At 45.5% G+C, this 18,847-nt stretch overlaps 1 protein-coding gene and 1 pseudogene across 5 annotated transcripts in view; one reads left to right on the top strand and one right to left on the bottom strand.

The window, feature by feature from the left end:
- Positions 1-18,847, bottom strand: part of LOC148507812 (mitochondrial ornithine transporter 1-like) — a 119,649-nt gene that overhangs the window by 84,855 nt on the left and 15,947 nt on the right. The window lies entirely within an intron of this gene.
- Positions 7,216-8,343, top strand: LOC148507813 (kinesin-like protein KIF19 pseudogene; annotated as a pseudogene).

Raw genomic sequence — 18,847 nt, 5'->3', positions numbered from 1 at the left:
TAGTGTATAACGGGCACTACTGGGGGCATGCATAAGAGGGACCACTACTGGGGCATTGTATACTGGGGGTACTATATAAGGGGGACTACTGGGGGCCTGCATTAAGGTGCAAATGGAAAGAAATGTCCCCAGTGACAAGAAAGGGGCATGTCATGCCCCATTTTTTAGTGGCCACGCCCCTTGTGTCCACGCCCATTTTTCGCTGCGTACGTCTGCGGTGCGTGCACATAGTGGGGGGGCCCTCCATTTTAAAATTTGCCCTGGGCTCCAAATACCCTAGTTACGCCACTGGTGGCTGCTATGGGGCTTGGGCCACCTCCTGCACCCAAGGTGCCAGGCCAGCCCAGCTCAGCTGTGGTCAGCAGTGTTCTGCGCAGCACGATTGGCTGCTTGTCGTTATACCACGCCCCCACAGTGCAGGGGGAAAGATGAAGCTTGCTGTCCACAATGACGGCACTCAGGGTTCTCATGGCCGTGCAGAGGGTGCACATAACTTGGCAGGTGAGGACTGGCATTGCCTCTCCCTAGGCAGGTTTCAGTGGTGTGTGTAGTGGGTTCCCAGCACAGCATGTGCACTATAGTGTCCTCTCGGCCTGATTCAGACCCGCTTGCGAGTGCTGAGCGCTCGCAAGCGGGTCGATGGTGGCCCAGTGCGCACGATAGAGCCGGCTCTGTCGTGCGCATGCGCGAGACCTGGCTAGCGACGGGCAAACAGTCGCTCTGGGTCTCGTACCAAAGGGGGCGTGCTGTTGATGTTGAGATACAGCACGTCCCCTTTGGTGGGCGTGCCAGGGGCGTGGCAGCCCAGACGAAGGCGTTCCCATTGGAGACGACCCTGATTCAGAGCGAGCGCTCTGTCAGAGCGTCCGGCTCTGAATCGGGGCCTCTGTGTGCAGGTTCTCAGCACAGCATATGCAGCCATGCAGTGTTCTGTTCCCTCTGTAACTGTGCTGCAGAGGGTGACTTACCTGATATGTATTCCCTGCAGGCAATGCAATTAGTTTAATCTTTTCATTTCCTTCATAATATGGTCTCTTTTTTTGGTAACGGTTTGTCTTTCCTTTTGTTTATGTTAATAAATATTATTAAATATTAAAGGACTGCTAAATCTTGTCTACTTTCAAGTACAGTGCCTTGCAAAAGTATTCACACCCTTGGCTTTTTACCTTTTTTGTTAAATTAAAATAAATAAATTACAGGTTGTAATCTGAATTTTATGTGATGGATCTGCACAAAATAGTCTAATTTAGTGAAGTGAAATGAGAAAAATATATATAAAAAAGAATCTTTATAAATAAAATTCTGAAAATTGGCATGTGAATATGTAATCACCCCCTTTGCTATGAAGCACCTCAAAAGTTCTGGTGCAACCAATTACCTTCAGAAGCCACATAATTAGTGAAATTAAGTTCACCTGTGTGAAATCTAGGGGTGTGCACCGGCCACTTTTTGTGTTTTGGTTTTGGATCTGGATCTTTCTTCGTTTTTTGGATCTGGATTGGTTTTGCCAAAACCACTCTTCCGTGTTTTGGGTTCTGGGTTTTGTGTTTTGGATCTGGATTTTTTGGCAAAAAAAAAGCATAAAAACAGCTAAAATCACAGAATTTGTGGGTTTTTATGCTCCTATGCTATTATTAACCTCAATAACCTTAATTTCCACTCATTTCCAGTCTATTCTGAACACCTCACAATAGTGTTTTTATATCCAAAAGGTTGCACCGAGGTAGCTGGTTGACTATGCTAAGAGATACGAGTGGGCGGCACAAACACGTGGTCCATCTAGGAGTGACACTGCAGTGGCAGACAGGATGGCAGTTTGAAAAACTAGGCCCCAAACAGTACATAATTCAAAGGAAAAAAAAGAGGTGCAAGATGGAATTGTCCTTGGGCCCTCCCACCCACCCTTATGTTGTATAAACAGGACATGCACACTTTAACAAACCAAACATTTCAGCGCCAGGGTCTGCCACACGACTGTGGCTGAAATGATTGGTTCGTTTGGGCCCCCACAAAACAAGCTGGCAATTAATCTGTCCCTGCACAAACTGGCTCTACGGAGGCAAGATGTTGTCCTCATCCACCGATTCCTCACCCTCTTCAGTGTTGTGTACATCCTCATCCTCACAGAGTATTAATTCCTCCCCGCTGGAATCCACAACCACAGGTCCCTCTGTACGTTCTGGAGGCTGGTCTCCCTGGAAGAGTTGATAATTCATTTTATGAACATCATCTTCTCCACATTTTGTGGAAGCAACCTCCTACGCCTTTCGCTGACAAGGTTCCCGGCTGCACTAAACACTCTTTCGGAGTACACACTGGAGGGGGGGCAACTCAGGTAAAATAGAGCCAGTTTGTACAGGGACCTCCAAATTGCTTCTTTTTCCTGCCAGTACAGGTACGGACTGTCTGACATGCCTACTTGGATGCTGTCACCGATGTAATCCTTTAACAGACAGACGCACGCTTGTCGCTTCTGCTTTAAGGATGCAGGTGCAGCTACAGCCCACACATTTCACAAAGACAGAAAAAAAAAGAAGAATATTTTTATTGTTTGTGGAGCACACTTTGAGGGTTACACCACCCTTTAACAGACAGACGCAATCTTGTCGCTGCTGCTTTGAGGATGCAAGTGGAATCTAGATGGGATTTGGAACCGGGGACACACTACCTCCATCAATTGTCTAAATCCCACTGCACTAATGGCGGATACCGGATGCACGTCTAACACCAACATAGCAGTCAAGGCCTCAGTTATACATTTTGCTTCAGGATGACTGCTGTCGTACTTCATCCTCATCGCTAGGGACTGTTGGAGGGTCAATTGTTTAGTAAAAGTAGTGGTGTTCCTACTTCCTCTCTGGGATGATGAACAACTCCCAGCAGCAGCAACAGCACTAGGAGGAAGTGGTTCTTGATCTTTCCCTATTTTATTTTTATCGGAGAAAGTTTGGTCCTCCATTTATGTTATATTGATATATACGTGCGGCTAAGGCGCACACAAACACAGAAAATATTTTTTTATTTTTGCTGGAGAGTAGTGCACTTTGTGGGTTACACCACCCTTTAAGAAATGAGCCAGCCAGCTCTTTACTTATGGGACACAGGCGCACGCTTGGCGCTGCTCCGTTGTTGATGCATGTGCAGCCACAGTGCACACAATTCACAAACACAGAAAATATTTTTTTATTTGGTTTGGAGTGTACTTTGGGGGTTACAGCACCCTTTAACGGTCAAGCCAGCCGGCCCTTTACTTATGACACAGGCGCACGCTTGGCACTACTTTGTTGATGCACGTGCGGCTACTGCGCACACAATTCACAAACACAGAAAATAATTTTTTTTTCGGTTTGGACTGGAGTGTACTTTGGGGGTTACAGCACCCTTTAACGGTCAAGCCAGCCGGCCCTTTACTTATGACACAGGCGCACGCTTGGCACTACTTTGTTGATGCACGTACGGCTACTGCGCACACAATTCACAAACACAGAAAATATTTTTTTTTTTAGCACTTGGGGGGAGCACCCCCTGGACAACACTACAGCACCCCTTTAGGACTGGGACACTGCATAGGACTTTGGAGTGGACACAGCCCCTATGGACAACTGACTGCACCACACAGTCCAGCCAGCCCCTATGGACTTTGAAGTAGTGGACACAGCCCCTATTAACAACAGCAGCACAACACAACACAGCCAGCCCCTATGGACTTTGAAGTAGTGGACACACTACTCTGCACTACACTACACTACACTACACAGCCCAGCCAGCCCTAACTCCCACTCTCCCTCTTCACTGTCCACAGCCGAGTGAGAAAATGGCGCCGACGCGGGTACCTTATATAGGATGCAAAACCCGCGAGACCCGGAAGGCGGGATGATTACGTTTTGCCTCGATTTCAGATCCGAGTCAGGCGGGAAAAGTCGAGCCTGACTCGGATCGGCTTCATATCGGGGGGGCTCGGGGGGGTTCGGATTTCAGAAATCCAAACCCGTTCACCCCTAGTGAAATCTAAGTATCACATGATCTGTCAGTATAAACACACCTTTTCTGAAAGGCCCCAGAGGCTGCAACACCACTAAGCAAGAGGCATCACACCATGAATACTAAGGAGCTCTCCAAACAAGTCAGGGAGAAGTACAATCCTGGCTTGGGTTATAAAAAAAAAAATATCCAAATCTTTGATGATCCCCCGAAGCACCATCAAATCCATCATCATCAAATTTAAAGAACATGGTACCACAACAAACCTGCCAAGAGAGGGCCGCCCACCAAAACTTACAGACGGGGCAAGGAGGGCATTAATCAGAGAGGCAGCACAGAGACCAAAGGTAACCCTGAAGGAGCTGTAGAGTTCCACAGCAGAGACTGGTGTATCTGTGCATGTGACCACAATAAGCTGTACACTCTATAGAGCTGGGCTTTATGGAAGAGTGGCCAGAAAAAAAGCCATTACTTAGTGATAAAAATAAGAAGACACGATTTGAGTTTGCCAAAGGCATATGGACGGCTCCCCAAATGTATGGAGGAAGGTGCTCTGGTCAGATGAGACTAAAATTGAACTTTTCAGCCACCAAGGAAAACTCTGTCTGGAGCAAACCCAAACACATCCCATCACCCCAAGAACACCATCCCCACAGTGAAACATGGTGGTGGCAGCATCATGTTGTGAGGATGTTTTTCAGCAGCATGGACTGGGAAACTGATTCGAGTTGAGGGAAAGATGAATGGTGCTAAATAGAGGGATATTCTTGAGTAAAACTTGTTTTAGTCTGCCTGTGATTTGAGAATTGGACATAGGTTCACCTTCCAGCAGGACAATGACCCGAAGCATACTGCTAAAGCAACACTCGAGTGGTTTAAGGGGAAACATTTAAATGTGTTGGAATGGACTAGTCAAAGCCCAGATCTCAATCCAATTGAGAATCTGTGGTCAGGCGTGAAGTTTGCTGTTCCAAGCGGAAACCATCCAACATGAAGGAGCTGGAGCAGTTTTGCCTTGAGGAATGGGCAAAAATCCCAGGGGCAAGATGTGGCAAGCTCATAGAGACTTAACCAAAGCGCCTTGCAGCTGTAATTGCCGCAAAAGGTGGCTCGACAAAGTACTGACTTTAGGGGGGTGAATAGTTATGCATGCTGAAGCTTTCTGTTATGTTGTCCTAAATGTTGTTTGATTCACAATATTAAAAAAAACACAACTTCACAGTTGTAGGCATGTTCTGTGAATGAAATGATGCCCACCTTCAAACAATACATTTTAATTCCAGGTTGTGAGGCAACAAAACATGAAAAATGCAAAGGGGGGTGAATACTTTTGCAAGGCACTGTATAATTGGTGGATCTATGTATCGTGTGGAGCGTGTCTGTGGTATGGAACGGTGGAGAGATGTATTATAGCGGCACTTATCGTGTTGCTATAACGCTTCCTGCTTCGCCTCTTTACCATGGTGAGACTACAGCACATCCACCTAGCGATAATGCGTTGTGTCTCAGTCCCGGCCGGCTCCACTAAGCATGCGCGAGATCCCACGTGCAGCCCTGGATCCCGCGTGCAGCCCTGGAGCCGGCAGCCCATGCAGCAAGGACAGTGCTGTCCCTGCTATAGGAATATGGCATCGCCAGGCTGCAGCTGTCGATAGCGATATCTGCAGCGGGCGGAACGGTCAGGCGAACTGACCGTTCATACATAGCCCTGCCTATCGGCGCTACTATCTAGATAGCAGCGCCGATAATGACAGGGGCCCATGCCCGACCAATCGATATTTTACCCTCGATCGCCAGCCCATACAGTGCAATTATCAGGACGATCTGCTGGTATTGGGTGGATCGCCCCGATAATTGTATAGTTTATGCCCAGCATAACACTTCGCAGAGACTACAGTTGAAGCTAGAAAACTTTACCTACGTAATGGTCATAAGACAGGGTGGCAAACTGTCCAGGTAACAAAAGTTCTTGTGATGGATTGGAACTGGGACCCAGGAGGATGGGTACAAAGTACTAAAGTGGTCTATTTACTAAGCTGTGTTAAGAGATAAAGTGAACGGTGATAAGGTACCAGCCAATCAGCTCCTAACTGCCGTTTTTCAAACACAGCCTGTGACATGGCAGTTAGGAGCTGATTGGCTGGTAATTTATCACCGTTTACTTTATCTCCTAACACAGCTTAGTAAATAGACCCCTTAAGTCTCTTTAGGGGCATGGGACTACAGGAGATGTGTAACCAATGTCTCCAATATGCAGCAACCACACACACAACTCAACTCACACCTCTGCTTCACAGCATCTCACACTATAATCTTGCTATAAATGAGAGGGTGTTACCATGCCCTACCATGTAGTCATGCCTTCCCACCATACCTGGGCCTGCTGAGTGTCTTGGCAGCCCTGCTGGGACCATCCATTACCAAATGTCTAATTTTGCCTATGTGTGTAATGGCCATTATGGTGTGTGGCATAATGTGTAAGGGACACTACTGTGTGGTGCAATATGACTAATGGACGCTACTGTGCAGTGTAATGTGACTGAGGGGAAATACTGTGTGGCATAATTTGAATTAAAGGTACTATTGTGTGGTCACGCCCTTTCCCAGCAAGACTACACCCTTTTTATTCGAAGCGCGCTTACGGCGCACTTTTCCCTTCCTTCGGGTGTGGCGGGGGGCACCAATGCTCTTTATGTAAACAGGGCAAATGTGTAGTTATGTCTTTTCTTTGGTGTGTACAGGTGTGTCGTCCTCTGTCTTCAGCACACCTGCCCTAAAAATTCCTACAGTGAACGCTGTTTAATCCTCTACAACTACTAAGCTAGGACTTTGTCAGGCGGGGAAATGCCTTCCCTTTTCTTTGAGTGTGACCTACACCAATGAGCTTTACCAAACAGAACCATCCAAATACCAAATGTGTAACTATGGCACATGTTTGAATCCCCTGCAGGATGAGCTCTGTTGTGTGTATTTTAATACAGAGAATGATGTACACTTGTATGTTGTTCGAATATTAATTATATTTGTAAGAGCAAGTGGGAGGAGTCAGAAATAGTAAGGGGAGGAGTCTATGCCAGGAGCCAGATGCTGACGCCAAGGTGGGCCTGTGTTTTCTATAAATGCCAGGGCCTATTTTTAGTCCCAGTCTCGCCCTGGTTATATCTGATACTGCTAGACTAGTGCCAACACAGATACGGATCCCCCCCTTTTCTGAGCTAAGGATCTGGAGATAAGATGAAGAAGAAGAAAAATAACCACGTTACAGAACATCAGATGACTGTCGCTCTGCGCATACATCCATTTAATTGGACAGAGATTTAGAACAGCGCCCGATGCATAACACACCAGCTCGGACAGCAGACAGTGCTATTGCAGGACCCTGGCGAGGATCCTTATGACGTCCTGCGCTCAAACAGGACAAGAGAAAGAACATTTATGTTTAACGAAGTGTTCAATGAAGCAGCTACCCAGGAGCATGTGCATCATTCCTCACTGAAGAACTTAGTGGGTGATATGATTTCCGGCAACAATGCTGCCATATTTGCCTATGGTCCAACAAGCACAGGGAAGACATTTACTATGATGGGTAAGGATCGTGAGCCCGGAGTAATATTTCGCACCCTGAAGGACATATTCAAGGCCATTGAGGAGACTGGAAGGACAGAGAACTTTGCTGTGTCATTGTCTTATGCTGAGATCTACAATGAAACGGTAAGGGATCTGCTAAAACGGTCCTCTGGGTCTTTGGCCCTTAGAGAGGATCCCTATGGCAATACCAAAATAGAAGGGATTGCTGACTTCTCCCCTAGCAGTCCTGAAGAGGCCATGGCTTTGCTGAAGAAGGGAAATAAGTGGCGATCTCAAGCAGCCACAGCCACCAATAAGAATTCATCCCGCTTCCATGCTGTGTTACAGGTCACCGTAAAGCAGATGTGCAATGATGCAGTGTGCACAGGCAGGCTGTACATGGTAGACCTGGCAGAATCAGTATGAGCAAGCTAGACTAAGAACAGGGGCCAGACCATGAAAGAAGGTGGCTACATCAACTGCTCCCTTCTCACCCTCAGAAATTGCATCATGGCGCTAATTGAGAAACCAGGCAGCCATATCAACTATCGTGACAGCAAGTTGACCTGGCTGTTAAAGGGCACACTGAGAGGCAACACCAGAACTGTCATGATCGCACACATCAGCCCTGCGGACAGTGCGTATGAAGACTCTCGCAGCACACTGATCTATGGGAGCAAGGCCAAGAACATCAAGACCTGGGTGGAAAGGAACCGTGTCTGTGTCCCCTCCAAGACCACTGAGGGCAGCAGAGGAAACAAAAAAAGACACTTGTTCCCCAGAGCCCGACCATAAGGACAACGCGCACAGTGCCCAGGACAGTGCTGTTATGAGCCGCACCACAGGTTCACAGCATAAATTGCCCCCCCCCCTCCCATAGTCCCTGTCCCAAAGAAACAACCAGCTGCATTTGAGGTGGATAGTAACCATGTATGTGTCCTCCACAAGATCCCTTAGCGCGGCAGATGAATCAAGATGCAGCTGAAACTCGTGCTCAAGAGCGGGACCATCAGAACATGCACAGTGCCCGGGACATTGATGTTATCAAACACACCACGGGTTTGCTGCATTAATCAAAAAAATAAGAAAATAAAACCACACTCATTATGCAACTGTAACTTGACTACTTTTTGGTAATCAGCTAAAATAACAAAAATTGTGTCAGCGTCCAAATGTATATGGACCCTAATTGTGTATAGATATAGATTTATTTTTCTGGAAAAATAGGTTCAGGAACTGTGGGTGGAGCTGTAGAAAAACAAAATAAATTATATATAATATATATATATATATATATATATATATCTATATTAGCATTCAGAAAGGAAGGCACTCAAAGGAGACTTTAAAATAAAGTTTATCTTACTGAAAATACATTTTGGACGAGGACATTACGGCATAATTAATGAGAGGTTCTGGAGCGGAGTTCCTGCTGCAAAATACAAATAAGTGTGTGTGCGTGCGTATGTATGTATGTATGTATGTATGTATATATATATATATATATATATAATACACACTCTGTATATACACAAGTGCTCACCAAAATTAAATAAATATTCATAAGTGTCAATGCAAAAACAAAAATAAGCATTTCTATTGAACAGAACATAAAATGGGATATTAGGATTAGACTGGTAGCTGGAACAACATGTGACAGAGGATCTTTATAGGAAACCAGTAGAGGCTGAACCAGAATCTGTGTGGACCGGAAGATAAGTTCCAGAAGAACCAATATACAATTTTAGGACTGTCATTTAAATATTTATAGGTGACAGCTTGGGCATAACTACCATAGGTGCAAGGGGCACAGCTGCTCTGGGGCCCAGAGCTGAGGGGGGCCCATCTTCTTTGTCAAAGTTACAAGTGTTATATACATTTCTCAACATTGGGTGGTACATAAGGGCACTTACAAACATTTTCTATGGGGCTTTCCAGGACCGGACTGGGACTAAAAATAGGCCCTGGCATTTAAACCAAACAGACCCACCTTGTGTCAGCACCTGGCTCATGGCATATACTCCTCCCCTTACTATATGCTCTTACAAATATAATTAATATTAGAACAACATACAAGTGTACATCATTATCTGCTTTAAAATAACACTGAACAGGGTCCATCCTGCAGGGGATTCAAACATGTGCCATAGTCAAACATTTGGTATTTGGTTGGTTCTGTTAGGTAAAGCTGGCACTACATTGGTCTAGGTCACACACATAGAAAAGAGAAGGCATTTTTCCAATTGACCAAGCCCTAGCTTAGCAGTTGTAGAGGATTAGATAGTGATCACTGTAGGATTTTTTTAGGACAGGGGTGCTGAACACAGAGGACTACACATATGTGCACACTAAAGCAGAGCAGTAACTACACTATTTGGTGTCTGTGTACATTAAGAGTATTGTAACTGCCATATACAACTGAAGTATTTGCACACGCTGGAAAAAAAAAACAGGTGTGGCCTCGCACGGACGGGGCGCGACCACTCAATAGTAGCTCCAATTTAAATGATGCCATACAGTAGTGCCCCTTTGTCACATTACATTGCACAGTAGTGTTCCTTAGTCACATAAACCTTCTATCGGATGAGGTGTTGTCATGTGTGCAAACCACTTATCATACTAACATAAAATAAAGACACTGAGACGTGGATTTGGCAGATAACTTGATGGCGATTTATTGGAGCAACAATAATTATTATTTATTTAAGGATGTATGGTGGCAAAGAAAGGACGGCCAGAAATCAGCCAGATCTGCTATGCCCACACACAAACAACAAAAGGCATAGCAGGCGTAGATCGCCCAGAGTGCATACACATAACCATGTAACTCATATCATCAACAAAAGGTAACGCTCACCCCCATCTTGACTTCCCACCCGTTTAGGTGGTGATACTGCCCCCCGTTAGGTTGGTACAGCCAACTACCAGTCAACGAAGGGAGCGCCCTTAAATCATAATTGCACCCGGACTGGCGACCTGCCGTTCTTTCCCGCCACAGCAAGGTTCTGCTTATAGAACCGCTGCACCGCCACCATACCAAGTACTACCCCAATAACGCCAACTCCTCAAAAAGATCCCCAATAAACAATGACCAACCCTCCTCTGTTAAATGAACTCCATCAGGTCTATACATATAACTAAATCGAAATTGAATGTTCTTATGGTAAATGAAACGGCCATAATTGGCCATCACAAATTTGGCAACTGCGAAATTAAGTTTCTTCCTAGCTTCGTCAGTAGCAGGAAAACTCCTAACCCCACGCCAGACCTGTCGAGGTACAATGCAAGACCAAATTAATTTACACAAGGGCCAGGCCGATAGCACCCTCGCCAAATCGTTGACAATATCAACTCGTAATTCTACAGTGGACCTCTGCCCTAAGTCGTTGCCTCCTAAATAAGCCACCAAAATACGTGGCCTACCAAAAAGCCTTGCATACTCTAACAGTTTAGGACAAAAGGAATGCCATCTCATACCTCTGGAACCTATGCAACGGACCCTAGCTGAATATTCAAAAATTGGAGCTTGATCTGAACTCAAACCTAGCAGCCCAGAAAATATATGAGTGGCCTATAACCCAAATTTCCTGCGTGTCAAAGAGCAATCCTAAAGGTGGAGGAAAGCAGTAAATAAAAAATTAGTAATTGTCATAAAACAATAAAATTTTATGGTGTATTAGTGGGATCTGATAGAACATAAGTGAGTATCTGCCAAAAAGAAAAATTTTCTATTGGTCGCCGACTTTACTATTTGAAGTGGCTGAGACAAACAGAAGACACAAAGGGGAAGAATGGGTGGGGGGGAATTGGGAAAAAACAGGTGAACTCGGCAAGAGGTAAAATAAAAACCTGCTGAGGGATGGACTATGGCCTAATTAAATGATTGAGAATAGCCGAATTGAATCCGTCAGTTCAGGTAAAAATTGTAAAATCCCTCAAGACTCCCATTGCCAGCAATGGCGAGTAGCTAATCCCGAGTAGGACGGACAGGGGTAACAGACAAGACAGGACAGTACATGAGACAAGACAAAAACCAGGCAAGCATAAAATATAAACGTAACCGGAACAGACTGTGAAATGACTTTAAAACAAAGGGCCTTCACGCCTAGGTCGAATGTAACCTTTATAACTATCCGATTTCCAACGTCCTAGGGCCTTAATTTCTGATGCCGAGAAACCCGCAGCTGCCGCCGAAGTTGCGGCTCCGATCAGAAACGAGTGTGTACCAAAATCTTGAGGCGGGAGGCCTAAAACTGATACACACCTCTTCAAAAACCAACCAAACTGGTATTTGGTAAGCGGAGTCCTGTCCATATGCATGAGTCATGAACCAGGAACATCCGGCCGCAATAACTCATACCGCATAGCTAGTGCCACGGGGCAGATCTGTTCGTACCTAGATGGACCCAACGAGATCCACCCACCCCTACCAGTCTGGTCGGTCTTTGACCGCCGAATCCTACAGAGAACAGACCTCTCACTGACCAGGATATCCGAGAGGAGCATGGCGGCATCAACCCATTTGGATGATGCCACCAGCTCCGATACCCTCAAGGTGCCGTGAAAAGCCTCTGAAAACACCACTTGAATCAGGACCGCCTCATACGCAGTAAGAGCCACTCCGAGAACCGCCCCTAATACTGCCGGAAGCAGATGAGCGTCCACAGGTCTCCTAAGGTCAGCTACTGGCCGGGAGACCCGTGCCCAACCCTTTAAAGCCTTCACAATCAGAAAACTTTTAGTAAAGTCAGGTTGGCCCTTCAATTTACAATAAAATGCAATGCCCCCCAAAGAGCGCGCAACAGAAGCCCTGGATCTGCCAGCCAAATGGAGACTCCAAATAAAAGAAAGCATCGAACGATGCTGACTCTTATCTGCCTGTTTGCTGCTACGGGAATAATCTTCCCATTCATTCCATGCCTGCCGATATGCTCGCAACGTGGAGGGGGCTAAAGACTGTTCTGCTAAGCCCTCCATGCCGGCTCGATCACCTGCCAAACATAAGAGGGGCAAAGCACAACGTCAGCACCAGGGGCCACAGATCGGGACCTAGCCCACTGGAAACGTGATAATGCATCGTCTATCTCATTCTCCACCCCAGGAACGTGTCTTGCCTTAAACATGATGTTACAGCGCAAACATGTGAGCACAGCTGCGCTAGCAAGCGCAAAACCAGCAGGGAAGCCGCATGTTGCTGATTGCATCGCATGGACCACGCCCAGGTTGTCACACCTGATAATGATGCTGCGATTGCGTAACCATTCCCCCCAGATTTCCAAGGAAACCATTATGGGAAAGAGTTTGAGAAGGAGTAAGTCCTTAGTCAAACCCTTTCCCACCCATTCTTCCAGCCAACGGCCAACGCACCAGGAGCCATCAAGGTAACATCCGAACCCTGTGGTGCCTGCTGCGTCGGTGAACAGCTGCAGCTGCAAATTGTCAGCGGCTGGAGACATCCACAACCGAACGCCATTAAAATCCCGAAGAAACGAGACCCAGACAGAGAGGTCCTGCTTAATCTCTGAGGATAAACGTAGCAAATGTCTCGGTTAGTGACACCAGCCGTGGCCCTTTCCAATTTACGTGAAAAAGCTCTGCCCATTGGAATTACTTTACAGGCCCAGGAGGGATTGCGCCTGCCGCAGGGTAATTCTACTGGAAGCCGTGCATTCCGCTATGGCATTACGCAACTTGACAGGCTTATCGAGAGGAATGCGACAAGAACCCGCTGAGGTACAGATCTCGATACCCAGGAATGACAAGGGGAAGGGCCCTCCGTTTTGTCCGCAGCAACGGGAACTCCAAATGAAAAAACAGCGCTCGTAAAGAAAACAAAAGATAACTGCATCTGCCTGAACCGGAAGGGCCGACACACAGAAAGTCATCGAGATAGTGGGCTATTCCATGACTACCGCAAAAATTAAATAAATAAATTCCGCGCACCAGTGTAGGAAGGTGCTAAAATGCTCGAAAAACGCACAGGACACAGAACACCCCATAGGCAAGCATTTGTCTATGCAATATCCGTTGTCCAAGCTAAAAACCCATAAACTGGAATGACTCTGGGTGCAAAGGAAGTAGACGAAAAGCTGACTCAACATCTATCTTAGCCATCAGTGCGCCCGGACCATAACACCTAATGACATCCAAAGCATCGTCAAAAGACTGGTACACCACCGAGGAAACCTCAACTGGTATGGCAAAATTTACTGACGAGCCTGGCGGATAAGACAGATGTTGCATGAGCCTGTATTTTCCTGGAATTTTCTTGGGAACCACTCCCACCGGGGAATTCACAAGATCCCTAATGGGGGTTCTGCAAAAGGCCCTGCAATGCGCCTGACGCTAACCTCGCCAGCCACTTTTTCCCTAAGAATGTGAGGCAATTCAAAGGCAGACTTCAAATTTCTAGGCGAATATGTGTCGACATCCCTGCAAATAGGTAAACGAAAACCAAAACTGAAGCCTTTTAACGAAAATTCTGCGTCCTGCAGAACCGGGTACCAACTCAACCATTTTGCTATAGCTGTGACACGGACAGGGGATGGAACTTTACTTAGCACTTGTGCCTTTTGCTGGCTGTGCAGGCTGCTGCTGGGCACCCCCCTTGAAACACTTGGCAACTGGGTGATTGCCACCACATCGCAAGCAGAGGTGACGAAAATGACATTTTCGTCCCTGCGTACAGGTGGAATTATTAAAGGCGAAGCATTTTCCCCAGACGCCTGCTGTTAGCCCTGACGAACTGAACTAGCTGCTTTGCTCGCGTTGTACCCCTCATAGGCAGGACGCGAAGGCTGCGTGACCTCCAGCAATGTATATTTGTCGAAGTAGGAGCATAGCTGAGAATGGAGCTTCCCGGTGATAGCTGCTTGGGGCAGTGATTGCAATAATAAGCTGTGCACCCTGTAGAAATTCACTGTAGCACATGTATTCTGTCTATTTTGTAAGTTAAATGCTCAGAATACAGTATATAATACAATCTCCTCTATTGACTGATAATATGATTCAAAGGAGATAAAAGCTAGATCTAAGGTGCCATACATAAATAAAGCAGTGTCAAAGCCATTACCCCTTACTGTCAGATAACGCATCAATAAAGCATTCTATTCCCCCAATGATACCTCAATGCCCAGCATAATACTGACACTGTTTGCTGCAACTGTTTTCTACCATTAATAGGGCATAATCAGCACTTAGACCATCTATAAAATACATCATACGAATGTACTGAATGATATAATTCTGGCATATACAGGACCAGCAGACACAGTAAGCAATTATATGTAGAAGTAGAGCCATCCTATCTGAGCTGAATCTTTTTATTTCATGTGCAGGCTCCTTTACAGATCATATGAGCAAGTTGGGGAATCTGGGAGAGGGCAGAAAAAGAAACCATGCACTGTCCTGGACATAGATGCACAGATTGGTCCCCTTATGTACTGGATGGTGTATTATCCAGTATTAATAATTGATCCAATAGGTGATCCATATCAGTGCACCCCGTACAGTGCATGTTTTCCAGATCTAGTTGGTGCACAACAATATTCATTACTGGCTTTTAACTTTTTCTACTGGCTGACACATTTAAAAGATCAACAGGGACTGTAGTGCTAGTTATTTCATTTGTGACACTGAGGGGATCCTAAAAAACATGCAACTTTAGTATTATATGCTATTTCTATTGTAGTCATCATGGTGTGTGCTGAGGGGGGGTTCAGGCAAGGCACATAAACCCCTCCTGCATTTGCCTATGGTGCTGGCCACTGCAGCCACAAAGATGATATTGACCAGGGGCATTAAGGACTGAAGGGAAGCACCCCTCCCCCGCACTGGCACACCTTCCACAAAGCTGCTGCAGCAGCCTGAGGGGGGATAGAACTATCAATAGGGGAACCACACCTGCAGCCCCTAATAACATGGGGGCACTGTGGAGCCAGGGACCAGGGTCTGGGGAGGCTCATTACTAGGCAGGACATAGCTACACCCACCCCCAGCAGAACAAGAAATCAGAAAAGACAGTGATTGAGGACAGAAAGGAAAAGTAAAAGCAATGATATGAAGTAAATGAAAAGAGACTAAATACAATAAGGAAAAGGAGGAGAGAAGAAGGAGAAGAAGGAGAAGCACTAAGAGTTTTATTAAGGAAAGTGACAACTGACAAAATGCACTTCCCTGTCCTGGAGGAATCTGGAACAAAGAGGCTTTGGCCCACACTTTTATCCCACTATATAATGTTCCTGTTACAAACCCGCCCCTGCTTGCCATAGGCTAACTCCCACAAGTAATTTGCATACATGCCTGCCCCCATCCTAGAGGTTTAAAACACCTCTTTTCTTATGCAATCTTTCGGTTTCTCTTACACCACACAGAGACCATTCACGCTATGCCACACAGAGCTCATTCACACAGTATATTATGCCACACTAATGCACCTTACACATTATGTCACACACAGTAATGCCCCTTATAACCTTTCACCCCCCTGTGTTCATCCAGCATCTTCTGTGCCATCAGCAGGTGAATTTGTTGCAGGTCACCAGCGTACTGGCAGGCAGCCGCAGACATGGAGAGTTTTGTGTTGTCAATATACGCAAATTCCAATGATTATTAAAGAAATAGGTTGCAGCTTCGAATTGCCTAGTTACCTCTCCTAGATTATTGGTAAATATGAAGGTGAAAGTTCACAGCGCTTACTTCTATCTCTTGGGAGAAAAAAAGGGGTTGGGGGACAACATGGGGTAGACAGAGTATGGATCCGTAAAAGGTCAGCCACAACAATATTATTTAAAAACAGTAAATATTTATTTAACCAGATTATAGTATTAAATATATCGAGCTCAGAATACATGTACTGTAAATAGCAAGATTCTCCATCTCAGTATAGATGATAATTTATATTTCATATGACAAATAATAAATTAGTGATTAAAAAAAGCCTGACCGGCATTATATTCCATTCATAACGAAAATAAAGATTTAAAAATTAGACAGCATAAATACATATAATCATACTTGCCTACTTTTGAAAAAGTATTTCAGGGAGATTGTGAAAGCTCCACCTATGTGCGCGCGTTAGAGTGGACGTGTCCTGCTACATCTGAGAGGTGTGTCATAATACTGACTTACATCTAAATGTAAACGAGCCCCAAAGCAGTTAGTAAGATCTACTTGTTGATGAAAACACATTGATACTTTTCAGAAAATGCATGTAGCCATAGGGATCATTGTGACCAATGCAGGTAAATGATACTAATCATCCCATTTGAATGTAAATATCTCTGTTTTTTCTTTTATATAACAGCTTCATAATGGGTGTAAGGTACAATCAGGGAGATTGCTAGACTATTCAGGGAGTCAGGGAGATTGCTACAATTTCAGGGAGTCTCTCTGACAATCAGGGAGAGTTGGCAAGTATGCATATAATATACACCAGTAATGAATACATATAAAAAGTCCCATGAAAGTCTCATGATCTGATCCTTCCTGAGTCATAAAGTACCTAATGAAAAAACAGCTTTACCAATATAGGTTCAGGCTGTGGATATAGAGCCTGTAAATTGATGCAGCATGCGACTATAAATGTGCTTATAATGTCCAAAGATCTAAACTCACTAATGTGTATTATCTTGTTACCATATAATAACCTTCTTAAATACAATGTAACTTAACTTCTAAAAATAAAGACACAGACAACAGTGTTGGCATTTAAAAAATGTTGTCAATTTATTTTTGAAAAGTCATTAAATTTTAGACTATAAGTTAATACTAATAATGGTGATGGCACAAAAAGAACGCACAGGACTATAACAACCAAACAGCTCAATCAAACACACACACAAGCCAAGCATTGGTCATCAACTCTCCTTTACCTTCAACCACCGGTCCAGGTGGTATAGCCATTTCCCATCCAGGACAATTGGCTGTTGCCTTACTCCACTTCAAGTAGAGCGTACCCACTAAGTCTAACTATAACATAAAGTAACTCAAAGTGCCGTTCTTTTCCGCCAAGCGAGGCCTAAACTGATGCGCCGCCACCATAACTTAACCCTGTAACCAGAAACAACTCAACCAGCAGAAAAATTTCTCTCAGAAAAAATAGCCAAACCCACAGGACTAAAATGCATGCCATCTCCATGATACAAATGTGCATCCCAGAATTGAATAAACACATGTTCCACTACAACACCACCATTCTCCAACATGTACCTCACCGCTGCAGTATTGACCTTCCTCCTAGCCACATCCAACCGTGCACCAGAAACAGTATACCTCCAAACACTCCTATGGACAATGAAGGACCACAACAACTTGCAGGAAGGCATTCTGCTATCAAATGGATCTAATGACAATAGAGCACAAATCCAACACAGTGCGCTGACCTAAATCATTCCCACCCAGATGCAGCACTTTATAACACGGAAAGAAAAACCACAAAGTAGCGAACCACAGACACACCATATCGACAAGACATAGAAATGTAACAAGAAGGGGGAAGGGGGAGGGGAACAATGTAGCTGACCAGACTTGAGGCAAAAAACATAAAAAAAACCAGAGTAAACTAACCATCACGCCATATCATATAATTCAGAAGCCAATTGGGCCCCGGGGAAAAAGAAAATATTCCTTATAGACTCCCGCAGTAGGTCAACGAGTGGTTAGGCCTCCGGTTAGCTACATTGGAGCAGAATAGCTAAACCCGGAGGAACATATAATCGGAAGGTAGCAAAACGCCACCGACCAAGGAGTTCGATATCCCTATTGGATAAGCCAGCAGAAGCCACAGATGTAGCAGCTCCTATTCTAAATGAGTGAGTACCGAACTCACCCGGCTCGAGCCCTGAAAATGCCAAACAACGCTTCAAAACATGACAAAACTGGTATTTCGTAACCAGGGATCCATCCTCATGCATCAACAATACCCCACCCCGTTCGCCATGCATCTGCTCAAAGGCGCACACCAGCCCCACTGGACATACTGCAGGAATGGGATATGGTTGAAATGAAAGCCAGCGCCCCCCTTCCCCGCTGCCTAAACCTAAGTCCCCCAGGGGGGTGCCTAACACTAACTCCCCTTCCCCTAGCCTAACCTCCCGGGGGGGTGCCTAACCCTAAGTCCCCCCCCGGGAACCCTAAACCTAACCCCCCGCGGCTATCCGCGCTCGGCATCCCTTCGATCGGGATGCTGGGCATCGGGCTCCCGGCGTATGTCTAATGACAGGCGTTGGCACATTGACATCTGTCTTTAGACCCTTGCCGGGATATGACAGTCGGGAAGCCGACTGTCAGGGTTAGGTTT

The sequence above is a fragment of the Taudactylus pleione genome, unplaced genomic scaffold (assembly GCF_031769625.1).
Source record: "Taudactylus pleione unplaced genomic scaffold, aTauple2 ptg000381l, whole genome shotgun sequence".
In the NCBI taxonomy this organism is placed as follows: Eukaryota; Metazoa; Chordata; class Amphibia; order Anura; family Myobatrachidae; genus Taudactylus; species Taudactylus pleione.
The sequence above is the reverse complement of the archived record's forward strand: the minus strand, read 5'-3'. Positions and strand labels throughout refer to the sequence as shown.